Here is a 14,124-nt window from a genome sequence, read left to right as displayed (position 1 = left end):
TGACTGCATTCACAAGTTTGGAAATGCAAAATATGCCATGAAATTCGACCTGTTGAAAGGATTTAGGCAAGTTCCATTTACGGATAGAGAAAAATAAATTTCGGCCTTTGCAACTCCAGAAAGAGTCTATCATTATAAAATGATGCCATTTGAAGCTCAGAGAGTATTGGGGTGGAGTTTGATGTTGCGAAAATGCGACATTAGGCACGTTGAAGGAAGATAAATTTTTGATTGCAAATGCACTTTCACGTATCTAGAAGTACTATATTGCTTTATTTTGTATATGTTCTGTATTTACTTTTGGGTCATAAGACCTAGCCCCATGTACTCTCTTTATAATTATCATATGTGTGCTTGATTACTATATAGACCAAGAAGGTTTATTAGATGGCATGTGGTCCGCCGAATAATCAAATTTGTTTCTCTACTTCCAGGATTGCGATGATACTTTACACACAAAAGCATCCTAGGGCTTTGACCACAGGTCTTATGAGGTCTAGTTTGATTTACATGAAAATGGTACCGCTTGGACATATAATATAGCCTCCACAATAACCATTGTTTACACCATTGTTATAGCTGCTTCTGCTAAATGGAACATAATATGGAACTGGGGTTTCACAACAAGACTTCCAATGATGTATAGATGGTTTCTAAATGAAAATGGCGCCAGTATGGCAGCCACAAATGTTAGAGTGACTTCGTATCACTGCTCATGAGTTAAATGATTATATCCAAGCGGATTTTCACAAAAACAAGATTTTGTGACGTCTAGTTGCTCCTAAATGAACTTGATGATCTGATGCTTCTTATGGCCATGGCCGCCATTCTATACATCTGTCTTTATATATATATATATATATATATATATATATATATATATATATATATATATATATATATATATCATATAAAGTATAATATAGAATTCAACAAATATATTTTAGTTTCTATTGATTTCAATATTGTGTGACGACTGAACTTGTTTGTGAACATGCATCAATAAATTAGGCTTGGGTTATGATCTGTATAATGGATACTGATGGAGACTGTATGTATTTGTCGCAGTGAAAAAAGTACGTTGTAGAAAGAAAAATGTATTCTGGTAAGAGTCTAACCATGTTTTTCCGGCGTGGCATTAACGCTCTCCACGATTATAATAAATCAAGGAGGTACAGGCTGTATATGCACATTGCTGTATACTTTATAGCATGCACATGAGTGCTACAACTGCTCAACAATCCTTTTCTTTACAAAGTATTGGGAACATGTTTCACTTCGCTTTCTTAACCTGTTTTATTTTTTAGCAAAGTTTCCTACTCAGCAGACACGTTGTACATTTAATCGTGCATTATCACACAATCCACTTACTATAAACTCCGCGGCATTACAATACAGTATATTCCCCAAGTTTTTAATTGTTAATATTGTTATATTTTGAAGAACATCGACTGAATAAAATGATCATGAATATACTTTGGCCTTTTCCTTGCTCAGTAGATGATAAGCAGATTTTTTTAGTATGGATGTTTGTGTGCCAAAGGCGTGAAAAAATGCACTCCAATACAGCAGAGTCTACGATATTACGTTAATTTCACCTATATTGATGTGTTACGCCTAATAACAAAATTTAATATAAAACGTTAAATAATTTGTATAGTCTGCAAACAGCAATAATCGTCACAACTTTATATTAGTTCCAGCATCATTTCTGGGCTTAACTGTCAATGTTCAGGAGCATCAAACAACAAAATGCTTCTCCGTTGTCTTTGTTATGTTCTGAATTCTCTGGAACCATTCTGCTATAGGTGAAGTAAATTTTTCTAATATTTATCATGTGGCAATTTCACCTGTATGGAAACAAAACCCGTTGGTTGAAAACATAAATTATTATGATATCTTTTCAATTTCGAATGTATTCAGTCTGTTCGTGTTTTTGTCTGTATGTGCATTCGTATTTGGTGTAAATAGAATACAATAATGAAATTACACACCAACGTTCTGAAAACACGCATACAACCGGTGATGTTCTCGGTTGAAAATATGTTCAAATCTTGCTACTAAGAACAAATTTAGCCCAGAACAATGTGCAAGCATGATTTGTATAATAATACTAATAATAACGAGGACTTTGTATAGCGCCTGATCTTTAGAAGTTCTAAGCGCTTTACAACATTGGACAACACCTATAAGATAAAAAACATATAATGATATGATTACAAAAACAAACACCATGAAATTAGAAAACATTAAAAAAAAAACAAAAAAAAAAACATGCTGAGAATATTTAAGGTAGGAAACATTATTAGGTCTTTAAGTTTGTTCTTGCAGTCGAAATAAGTGAGTTTTGAGAGCCCTCTTGAATGTGATCACTGTGTCTTTGTGTCTAAGTTCAGTGGGCAATTCATTCCACGTTGCTGGGCCTGGTATGCAAAAGAACGCTGTCCATATGACTTTGTTTTCATAGTAGGAATAATGAGTATATGATTGTCAGAAGAGGAGCGTAAGTATCTTACTAGTGTGTACACATGGGTGAGGTCGGATAGATATGTTGGACTAGAGTCCGACAGCGAAACGTAGCACAGAGAACAAATTTTTCGTTTGATTCTGGATCGAATGGATAGCCTGTGTAGGGTACAGAGCAGCGGGGAGGTGTGCTCTGATCGTGGTACTCTAAGTATGATCCGAGCAGCTGTGTTTTGAACTTGTTGAAGTTTCTGGAGCAGATATTGAGATGAACCAGACAGAATTGAGTTACAATAGCCCAGTCTTGAAAGTACTAATGAACACACAAGTGTTTTAGTGGCATCAACTGAAAGATATTTGCGAATTGAGCTGATGTGTCTCACCTCATGATATGCAGCCTTGCATATGTTCATGACATGTTGGTGCAATGTGAGAGTACTGTCCAGAGTAACATCTAGGTTTCGTACTGATTGTGTGAATTTAATGTTGGTGCTGCTGATATTAATTGTTTGAGGTAAAGGATGTGAATGAGAAAGTCTTTGTGTTGTGATCAGAATGGCCTCAGTTTAACATCATTCATCTGCAGCTTGTTACATGTCATCCATGATTTCACATCAGAAATGCACCTCACTACGCCTTGGATGGTAGCATCAATTTCAGTTGGATGGCTAGATTTGTATATTTGGGTGTCATCAGCCTACAGTTGGTGAGACACTGGATGATGATCTATGACACTTGAGAGCGCCTGAGTGTACAGAATGAAGAGAACAGGTCCAAGAACTGACCCCTGTCGAACACCACACCATAGATCAACTGGGCTGGAGTGTATTTCATTTGCATATACAATTTGTGTCTTGTTGACCAAGGAGGGCTTGAACCACAGTAAGGCTGTATCATGAATGCCAAATACATGCTGGAGACAGTGAAGTAATATGTCATGGTCTATTGTGTCAAATGCTGCAGACAAATCAAGGAGGGTGAGGACTGTAATCTTTCCGCTATCCAACGCAGAGAGAATGTCATTAAACTACAATTAGAACAGTAGTTTCAGTACTGTGGCAAGGGCGATATGCAAATTGTACATTGCTAAAAAGACTGATTGAATTTAGATGAGATACAAGCTGGGATAGAACAACCTTTTCTAAGATTTTTTATATGAATGGGAGATTAGAAACTGGGCGGTAGTTCTTTAAATCGTTAATGTCTAGTGTTGGTTTCTTCAGCAGAGGCTTTACAATGGCAGATTTGAAAAATGATGGGAAGTCCGCGGATGAGATACAGGTATTAATAACATCAGATAGTGAAGGCAATACTGGATCTAAGCACTCAAGCAGCAGTGATGTTGGAATTGGATCAAGTTCACATGACCTTGGTGCACTCTTCATCAGGATTGCACGTAAGAAATCCATAGAGACAGGTTCAAATGCTGCTAATGGTTGCCGCTCAAATTATGTATCCCAACTGTGTGGTGACGACGAGTCAATTGAAATTGTGGTGTCAAGCTTATCTCTAACGGTTTGTACTTTGTCACGGAAGAAATTTCAATTATGTCTGGAAGGTCGACTGGAGAGAAGATAGTTGGAAGTGACGTAGATTGTATAAAGGTCTCCATTTACGCAGTGATGCGTGTTTTATGATTCTGGAGTGTGTCGTCTTCTCCCAAAGGTGGTGAGACACAATTGAGAACCATGTCCTCGATTACCCCTGGTAAACCTGAAAAGAGATGTGTACCATCAACTTACAGGTTTCCAAAAATTAAACAACACTCTAATCCAAACATTAAAAAACATAACTGAAGTAGAAGCTGAAACGCTGGTGCATCTAACTGCCCTTGGTACTTTTTTATTATTTCATACACATATGTCAATAGTGACGAGAAACGAAAGATAAAATCTTGATGTACATGTCCAATTGAATCAAATTAGTCTACACGAGAGTATAAGAAAGAATTAAATGAAATTGCTATTATATATGTGTACAATTCCTTGACGATTTGCACCAAAATGTTATAATTATCGCATCTGAAGTTAAGGTCCAAATGGTCTGTTTACAGTGAGGTTTCACACGTGTAAAGCTATGGAATAGAAACCTTTGATATGTAACATTTGTACTAGATCTAAACTAGATCCGATAATTTAACACCAGATCTATTATAGTAACATCAAAATTACAATAAACCTAGTCTGGAACTTAATTGCATATTTCATTAATATACACATAAACATATAAAAATAAGACATCACCGTGCTCCCTATACAATAGCAATTACCTACACAAAAGACCTTTACGATGTACTTTAAATTTAAAAATGTGTAATTTATGTCACCTGGAAAATGAGCTGTGAGAGCAATGTAACAATAAAGTGTATCTTTTTCATTTCTAGCATCAAAACAAGACAAGTTCGAAAATTTTGTGTACTTCCAGTTCTTCTAGTTCGTAATTAACTCGGTTTATATATTTAATTGCAAGAGAAAGAAAGAAAGAACATTTCAACTGTTCTATGAACTTCCGAGACGTTCCTATGGTTTAAGTGACTATGCAAATTTGCCAAGAGAACAGATCTATAAACCAAGGGTTGACCAGCAAACTAAAATATTGTTTTCACCTTCAAATGGTGGATATGTACTGTTAATTTGTTCAAGGGAGACGGAAACTCAGTTTGTATTCTTTCAATTACAAAGATTCATAAGATATACACATTCAATGAGCAAATTATCCTTCACATGTACTAGTCTTTTGTTCCGATCTTCGATGAGGTCGTGGTTTATTCACAAATGTCTTTGCGTTGAAAATAAATCAAATGGAAGTTAGGGCTCACCAAGAAGTATCAATTACTTTAATTACGCATTATGATCAGCCTTTAGAGGACACTCCACTTACAACGCTGCCGTGACTTATTAAAAAATGTTTTTGCTTTTACACGTGATAAGTGAAACTCATGCGACAGCTCAAAAAATTATCGTAACAGTATATACATCCTTACAAAAGCGTGTCTCCCAGGAACCCTTTCATACACCTAATTGATACAATTTACATGTTTACGGGCTAGATACGATTGAAATCAATCGTCTTTATTCGACTATTAACATTTCTCATATGAACATAGCATTGTCATATAAGAAAGGCTTTTGTTGAGTATATTTGACAATTTAGGTGGACCAGTTATGGTATCGTTGTGATATACATATATGCATATGGCACAATAACGTCATTATTTAAACAATCTCTCTCTCTCTCTCTCTCTCTCTGCGAATGCCTGAAATATGTTAGTAAGCACAGACTTTCTATCCCTATGTGTGGAGGTATGTGGTTTCAATACTGATGGAGAAAAATTGTTTAGCTTAGCAGAACAATATAGCCTGTTTGAGAAAGTGATGAGGCAGCCGCTCAGATTGAATCGACATAACTGTATTTGTCATATGATTGTGTAGCATCGATGAAGTCAGTAAAAAATTGGCACTCATCTGTTAATGCAAAATGAAGTTGATTCTTTAGTCAGCAAATTATATTTCAGTAAGGGATTAAAAAAGCACAAGTATAGCAACAATAATGGAGAATATTACACAAGAGCTAATTTCAACTGAAATCTATGAAAAATGAGCTTAATTATAAAAGACTCACACAAAACTGAAACAATGTATCTCACAGATTTCTTTTCAAATGTAATATTATGGTATATGTATCACATGGCAAAAATAACAATGTCACTGAAAAAAGAACTGGAAAAATGTTATAAAATCTGATTTAAAATGACATTCGGGTGCCTTGGTCATTACGCCTACCCCTTATATGTCGTCGTGCCGTCGTTAGCTACGTCACTAGGTGTTATTAAATGTACGAAATATTGAAAAATATGATAGAGTTATAATAATCTATGTAGGATCAACCGTGGCTCAGTTGCTTTCAATTAAGATTAGACACGCCCTTTGACATTTTTTGTTAGGCGCAAGAATTGTCAGATTCATCCTGTGAACCAGAGTAAACAGTCATTCATCTTGTTCTTCTATAAACGCTATCGACAACAATAAAAACTGTTAAACAAACATGCTCAGTACGTTCCAGATTCGCTGTCTAGTTTCACAAAAATTGGAAATTATTCAACAAGTTTCATAAATTTGATATTAATCCATTACCTATTTTAGATCCTCTGTATCTAGACTTTGAGTATCATAAATCGCTCGCAAAATAAGAATGACAATATTTAATTGAAATAAATATGATCAGGTACCTGCAACGAAATTTTGCTGGAGTGAAACACATTTTCAAAAAAATAGTTTTATTCAGTCTTACTAATAATAAACCTACTTCGACAAGATATTTCAAGTAGTATTTATTTTATATGAATTTGACTCGCTGGAGAAACAACGTTTTTCGTATAAACTTGTTAAAACATTCAAATGTTTCTAATTCCTTTGTAATGATATTACAGGAGACGTATCAAGCTCTTACTAGTAATGCAATGTGGTCATTCTAAGTGACATGGCCATACAAAAATAAAAATAAACTATAATTCCTGACTCAAAGGAACAAACGCAAAAATTGCGCACTTTCTGCATTTTGACTTTAAAGATTATATACACATCAGAAACAGAACTGACTAATGACGTACACTCTCAAAAGCTTTGTAACTATGATCATCTAAGTCCAAATTTTGCTGTTGCTATCAAACAGTAAAAAGGCTCAAACTATAATGTCTGCTTTAAACAGAAATTCAAAGAACTTAAGAAAGATTATTTTTGTTGTAATATAATTTGAACATTTGAAGATTTGTTCTCCTTTTCCACTAAGCGATTTAAAAGTTTACATTAGGAATAAAACTGTAAGATTTCGTTGCTCAAAATTAGGGGCGTTTCTCGTGACAAGGCTTAGACAAGGTTCTTCAAAAGTGTGCATGACATTGTCCTTGAGTTTGATTTTTAATGTTGTCATACTGTTATTCGAAGTTAACCTCCCCTCCACACCCCACACCCTATGCCCCAAATGAATGATCTAGTTTTCCCACATATTTAACAGTTCTAAATATATTACAATGATTAGATAATGTGGAAAATTTATATCAAATATTTTAGTATGAAAGGAATAAAGTTTATTCAAGAAGTAACACTTCGGCTGGGAATAGATAGCTCAAATAACACTTTAGTTTATATGTATAAATAATTTCTTCATTTTAAATTGAACAGAATGTCTCATTTCCAGTTGATGTTTCTAGTGGTACTTTTTATGTAAGGTCTCTGAGCACGCATTTTCACCATATGTGTTCATTTTCTTTTGATACATATCCTTTCATATCTAGTATTATAATCAACGAATATACGCTTGTATAAATACAGCTTGAAACGATCTTTCTATATCAGATATCAAAATAGATGTTCTATCGTCATATAATAATAAAACGTGATGTGTAGTTATGCCAGTATCAGTGGGACTAAGTGAACAATGGCGGTAAAGTTGGTAGAGCTACTCCTTGCTAATAGCGACTACCTGTCAATAGCGATCACATTTTAGTTGACTCCTATATTTCTATACATTCTGCCTGTATATAGCGACCACCATTTTAGCATGGCCCATGATGCAAAGATTATAGCGATTGGTATCATGAAGGTATTCTTTTTGTATGGTTTATTTACGAGAATATTTAAAACGTTTTGAATATTAGTGTGCTGTAAACTAAATTTCTTTATTACGAACATTTCGCCCGTGTATTCCCTCAAAGTACTCTCAGTGCCAGATCCAAACACTTTAGAAGTCTTATTATCGAATTTTTAAATGCTATTTTGTATTCACTTTTGAACATGTAGTTCCTTGACTGGAAAACTGTCCTTCCAACCGCATGGATGCTTCCTAACATTTGCCCCTCAGCAATCTTTCACAACTGGATTCAACTAAAATATCACTTGGAATTATATCATGACAGTATGGAGAACGTTGCAAAACATTTTTAATACTGTGCTTCTTCAGGAAGTCTATCACGATGAGTGATCAGGTGCTTGTCATATAGTGAAAAATAAATATTTGAGGTCAGAATCATCAGGGAAATAATAGTCAAAGCAACAATAATAATAATAATAATAATGGTTATTATTATTATTATTATTATTATTATTATTATTATCTGGTGATGTCTCGTGGTATAGGCACAAAAATTTATAATTCGTTCCATAATCTAACTTGCTGAGTGCGTATGTGTAAATGGCGCCAAAATTCGGGTTATTGCCATGTGAATATTGCCAAAATTATAACATAGATGATGGATTCTCAAGAAATGTGTTTATATACCAATATGGCGATGATTGGATTCGCAACATATACCCGTCAGACTAAATTTGGTAGCGAACTAGAAAATGCTTTTCTGAAATAATAATTGGATTTAGAAGTATAAGGTATGTATTTACACTCAGGAATAATTTGAAAAGAAGTGAGTGAAATAAATCCAGTAGCTTTCAAAATCTCTTCTGGTTGCGAAGTTAGCTCATATTTATAAAAAAAAGCAAAAATAACAAAAACACGCAAGAACAGTAATTAACAGTACGTATTAAATCTTGAGTGGTGCGGCACGGGAATGGAAACCACTCCGGTCCTGGCTACTTCCAGATTATCAATACAGAAATGATTTTGCGGCTCGAGAAAGGAAAATACCCGGATCTTGGTCAACGTTCAGATTCTCAATACGAGAGTGATGTTACGGCACGGGAACTAACCGGAATTTATCATCGTGGGACTGTCCAAGGACAACGGGAACTTAACATAGGGAATGTATAGCGACAATGTATTGGGACTGTCTAGGGACAATAGGAATTTAACGGGAGTGACGTTACGGTACTAGACACGGGGGGCGGGGGAAGCAATGGTAACAATGTTGCAAGTGTCTGACCTCAATTGGGCGGATCAGTGAGGAACAGTGTTGCAAGGGGCTGACCTGAATACGCGCTACCATAGGTAGGGAAAAATACAATAGAGACGTAGACACAGATACATGGTTAGAGACAGGGTTAGAGACATATACATAGACATAGACATATACAAACAAACGAACAAATATACAACCAACAAAAAACCCCAAACAATTTTAGGCAAGAGGTAATATATATCTTTTCCAGACACATGAGCCATGGAAAGCAACTTTGGTTTTCGACTAATGGTTGTCATTCCTTCTTGTACTCCACCAGTTTCTCATTTTATCCAACACATTTTGCCTCTACTTTCTTCCATTCTCCTTCTTCTCCTTCTACTCATCCACCTATCTTTTTTCTTCTTCTCATTATCTTATTCTTTAAGCACGTTAGCATTGTAGGCTTGTATTTGTTCCTTTTCTTCATAGTCCTTCTTCTCCTCCTTTTCCTTTTTGATAAGGTCCCTTAATATGTCCTTCCTTCTCCTTAAATTATTAATTTCCATCTTCACTCGTTGGGGGCCATCACAAAAACGCTCCATCCTGACTAACATTTCCTCCACCATCCCCAGATCATACATTACTTTTTGCAACTTCTGCTCACCATTGCTAACTATTCAATGTTAAATGGCACGAATGACAAACGCTACGCTTTATTTACCTCTAGCACGGATGTGAAATAAAAATCCCTCTCATCGACTACACATTTCACATATAAAAGATTCATACGAGATTAGAGTGCTAATCTAAAATATATTTTTTGTACAAACCAAAACACAATTACCAATAAATCCCACTATACTTTCTACCATCACATAGTAGAGAAGGATTTTTAATAATAAAAAAACACACCATCACATACATTTACACCAGCAATGGAGTCAGCGTTTATATCCACACTACTCCACATTCACACAAAACAAACACTCAAGAGAGTAGGGACAAGGGTTTTATTATGAGGAAAAAGACACACACACACACACGCACTCACACACACACACACACACACACACACACACACACACACAGACGCACACGCACACATACACACACACACTATTACATTAACATAGGAATCAGTGTTTTAGTCAAACTACTCCACATTCACATACGGGCATACTGCAGGTGCATTTGGAGTTCCTACAGTTTCGAAATTATACTCATTTTGGATGTTTGCTAGTCAACGATGGGTAGCAGACTGTCAGTCATTTGGATTGAGGACGTATATCACCCCTTCAACACCAGTTAATTTCCCGTTTGGGAATGTTAGATTTTTTCGAGGGGGAGGAAATAATGCCACCTCCCCCAACGCATTAATGCACTCTTCGACTGCTGATTGATTAGCCGACAGGTCGTGGAACAACAAGTTCCTTTTGACCTGTATGTAAGGCTAACTCGAGTGAGATTGGACCCAACACTCACTTAAGTTAAGTGAGTAGATGTCTGTTTTTGAAGGTATAACAGGATAAGACGTCTCTCAGGATTGGACACTGATCTTATGACGTCACCCCGGTTCCGTGTTTATATGCTGATCGGGGCACCTGATTACAGACTAGTTGGAATCGGCCCACACACTCATCTTTTAATGTCCGAGCTTATAGGTAAAAAGGGACTCGGAAGAGAGGTCCAAACTCCGCCGGAACGTACCTGAAATGCCAACATTAATATTTGTCAAATTCAACACACTTACTTATATGATGGGTATTATTAATATTACCAGTTCTGTGTTAGTCACAATGGTAATTAGAGTCTCGTATTTGAGTATTTAATTTTCCTATCTTGATAAATTACAAATGCACAAAATAGCAGACTGACGATCGCTCCGCTTTATATATCTAAAGCACAGACGTGAAGGAAAATACCCCTTTCCACAAAAACTAACAATACCCACAATGCATTCAAAAACATGGAAAGCGCGGACCTGAAAGAAAATCTCACGTCCCGTTTTTCTACAAACACACTTTATTATCATCTATACATAGAACCCTAAAATAAACACAGACACTCACACACACAATCTTACAAGCCTGAGAAACGAAGCGTTTATAGGCACACTTCTATCTCATCACTTACAAGCTCAATCACAGACTGATGTAGTGTGGACCAATGGCCTAATTGCAAAATTGAACCATTACTGTATCAATGGCCACATACTTCGGTGGATGTCCTGTTTCCTAAATGGACGCCAAATCCGGACAAAAATAAGGGACCAATACTCAGACACCCATATACTAGAAAACGGCACCCCGCATGGAAGTGTTTTAAGTACCACCCTTTTCAATATAATGGTCAATGATCTAGAGCGCTCTGTCGACGTAACAGAACTAGATCGATACCAGTTTCTCGACGACAGCGACTTCTGGAAGGCTCGAAACCCATCTAGTGATCAAATTATAACGAAAATTCAAAAGAGCCTAAACCAAATGGGGATTTAAAATCTCCAAAGGAAAAACAGTAGGAGTAATGTTCTCCCTCAAATCAAACGCTACTTGAGATTAACCGACCCATAGCGAACAAATAAAATTCGAAAAAATTGCGAAATTCTTAGGCATGTATTTCGATGAACATCTTACTTCGAACTACCACATCACGGAACTTGTTTGAGCATGCAACTAGGATTTAAACCTGATCAAAAATATTAAAGGATTTAAATGGGGAGCCGACTAAGATACTCTTCTGATACCATACAGATCACTAATTAGGTCTAAACTGGATTATGGGTGTTAATTATATGCGTCAGCCAAGCCTAATCTTTTAACCAAATTTGATATTATCCAATCCAAGACACTACGCGTATGTACAGGAACGCACAAAAATATATCTAAGGAAGAACTTCAGATGCTTACAGGAGAACCACCGCTCACACTATGAAGAGAAGAGCTAATACTTAGATTCGCGGCAAGAATCTCGATACACGAAATTCTCTCCCCACCAAATCAATTATCAGAAGATGCAACACCGCATTCAGCCGCAGATTAGTACCAAATCTACCAAATCCAACAGAAGGAAAGAAGATCCACGAATTAAGTAAGGCTCTACAAGCAGACCAAATTAAATTCCCTGATCCAACACCATGAACATGTGATACACCCAAAATCAACTTACAAGCGATAAGATTTGGATCCAAACACATCCAACCGCTCGAAATAAGATCAAGAATTATGCGCTACTCCTCGGCAGTTCCATTTCCAAATTGTGAGGGTCCGTTTTTCATTTTCATTCATTTTTGAGTATATGTTTTACTAACAATTGTTATTTGTGGGTAAGATATTCATTTGGTCGTAGTTAGGTATTTTCCCAGGAGATCACTAAGTATTTTAAAAATCGCCATACAAGGTGTTTAATTGTTTTTGGTGAGGACAAGAATACCGGCAGTTAGTTCCCCTAAGTATTGGAGCAAAACACTTAGTGGAAATTATTATAATTCATTTTTTTAAATATCAGTCATAACCAAGTTACTATGGTCATTGCTTGAAGTGCTACCAGATGGTATTGTTGGAGATTTGGGGTAGGGTATGGGTGCCTGTTGTCTATTGACACTGCTACTTTTGTTTTTTTCTTTGTGAATTAGATGATGAGGCCTAAGCTCTATTTGCATTCCATTCGTTATTTGGTTTTATGACCTGTTTTCTAGTTGCATTGCCAGCTTTGTGATCTCAGTGGTTCATATACTGTGGGGGTATTTTTGTGAGGATTATTATTTGATTTCGGGGGGAGTGGGAGTGGAAGGGAGGAAGAGGAGGAGGATGCCTTGGATGCTACTGCAGTTTGATTCTTAACATGCAGTGAGCCGTTTGGTTTTTCGGTAATTAGGGTTATTATTCTTATTTTTGACTGCTATGATTGGCGACTGCGATGGACCTATGGTATGTAGATGATCCTTTTCCATCAGGTTGATTTATCTGTGTTCTCTCGTGGCATAGATGCAACTGCTTGATTTGAGATGGTGTGATTCCCGACAGTTTGCACACCTCTGTCCTTGGAACGTGCATCTATGGGTATGTTGACGACCACAGTTGTCACATATGAGTTTGTATATGCAATTTTTGTTGAAATGCCCCCAGGCCTTCCGGTTGCTGAAGAATCTAGGCTTGTTAATGTAATCTTCTAGTTGATAGGAATGGTCTTGGTCACCAAAACTGACTAGCAGGTGTAGTGTTGACAAAACTTCCATCAAGACTACTGCTGTTGTAGATCCGTATCTATTATTTAGTCTGTAGGCTCGGCTTATATTGAGTCCCTTTTTCAGCAACTCTTCCGTTATTTCGGTGTTTCCTTTTTTGGTTGTGTCTTCTGTGTAGTTGAAGACATTTTTTGTAGGTGGAATATTTGGATGGAATATTTGGGTCTTTAGTCTGCTTATTTCCTGCATTGATATCCTTTTTGTTCCTGTCGAAAATCCTATTTACGTTTTTGCTGCTTGATTTGCATGAGCATGGTATTAAGAGATTTGTCTCGACACAGGTACTTTAATGGGACCAATACAATCAAGTTCCAGGTACTTAGCGACTTGCTCGACTGCTGCATCTTACTCTGACATAATGACTTTTCGGTCTAATTATTTTGAATTCGCCTCCATGCACTTTGGATAGGTTTGCTGCAATGCTCTTGGTACTTAGTTTGAATACCTGAGTGTTGTTACTGCTAATGTATACAGTATGTTCTTTACTGTGGTATTGGGTATTGAGATTTTGGACTGCTGGGTTCTTCTGTCTTTTCTTTTTGGGATGAGTTATTTCTATTGGAGCCATCAGTAGCTTTCCTTTCAT

The sequence above is a fragment of the Sinohyriopsis cumingii genome, chromosome 8 (assembly GCF_028554795.1).
Source record: "Sinohyriopsis cumingii isolate HCF-2022 chromosome 8, ASM2855479v2, whole genome shotgun sequence".
Classification (NCBI taxonomy): Eukaryota; Metazoa; Mollusca; class Bivalvia; order Unionida; family Unionidae; genus Sinohyriopsis; species Sinohyriopsis cumingii.
The sequence above is the reverse complement of the archived record's forward strand: the minus strand, read 5'-3'. Positions refer to the sequence as shown.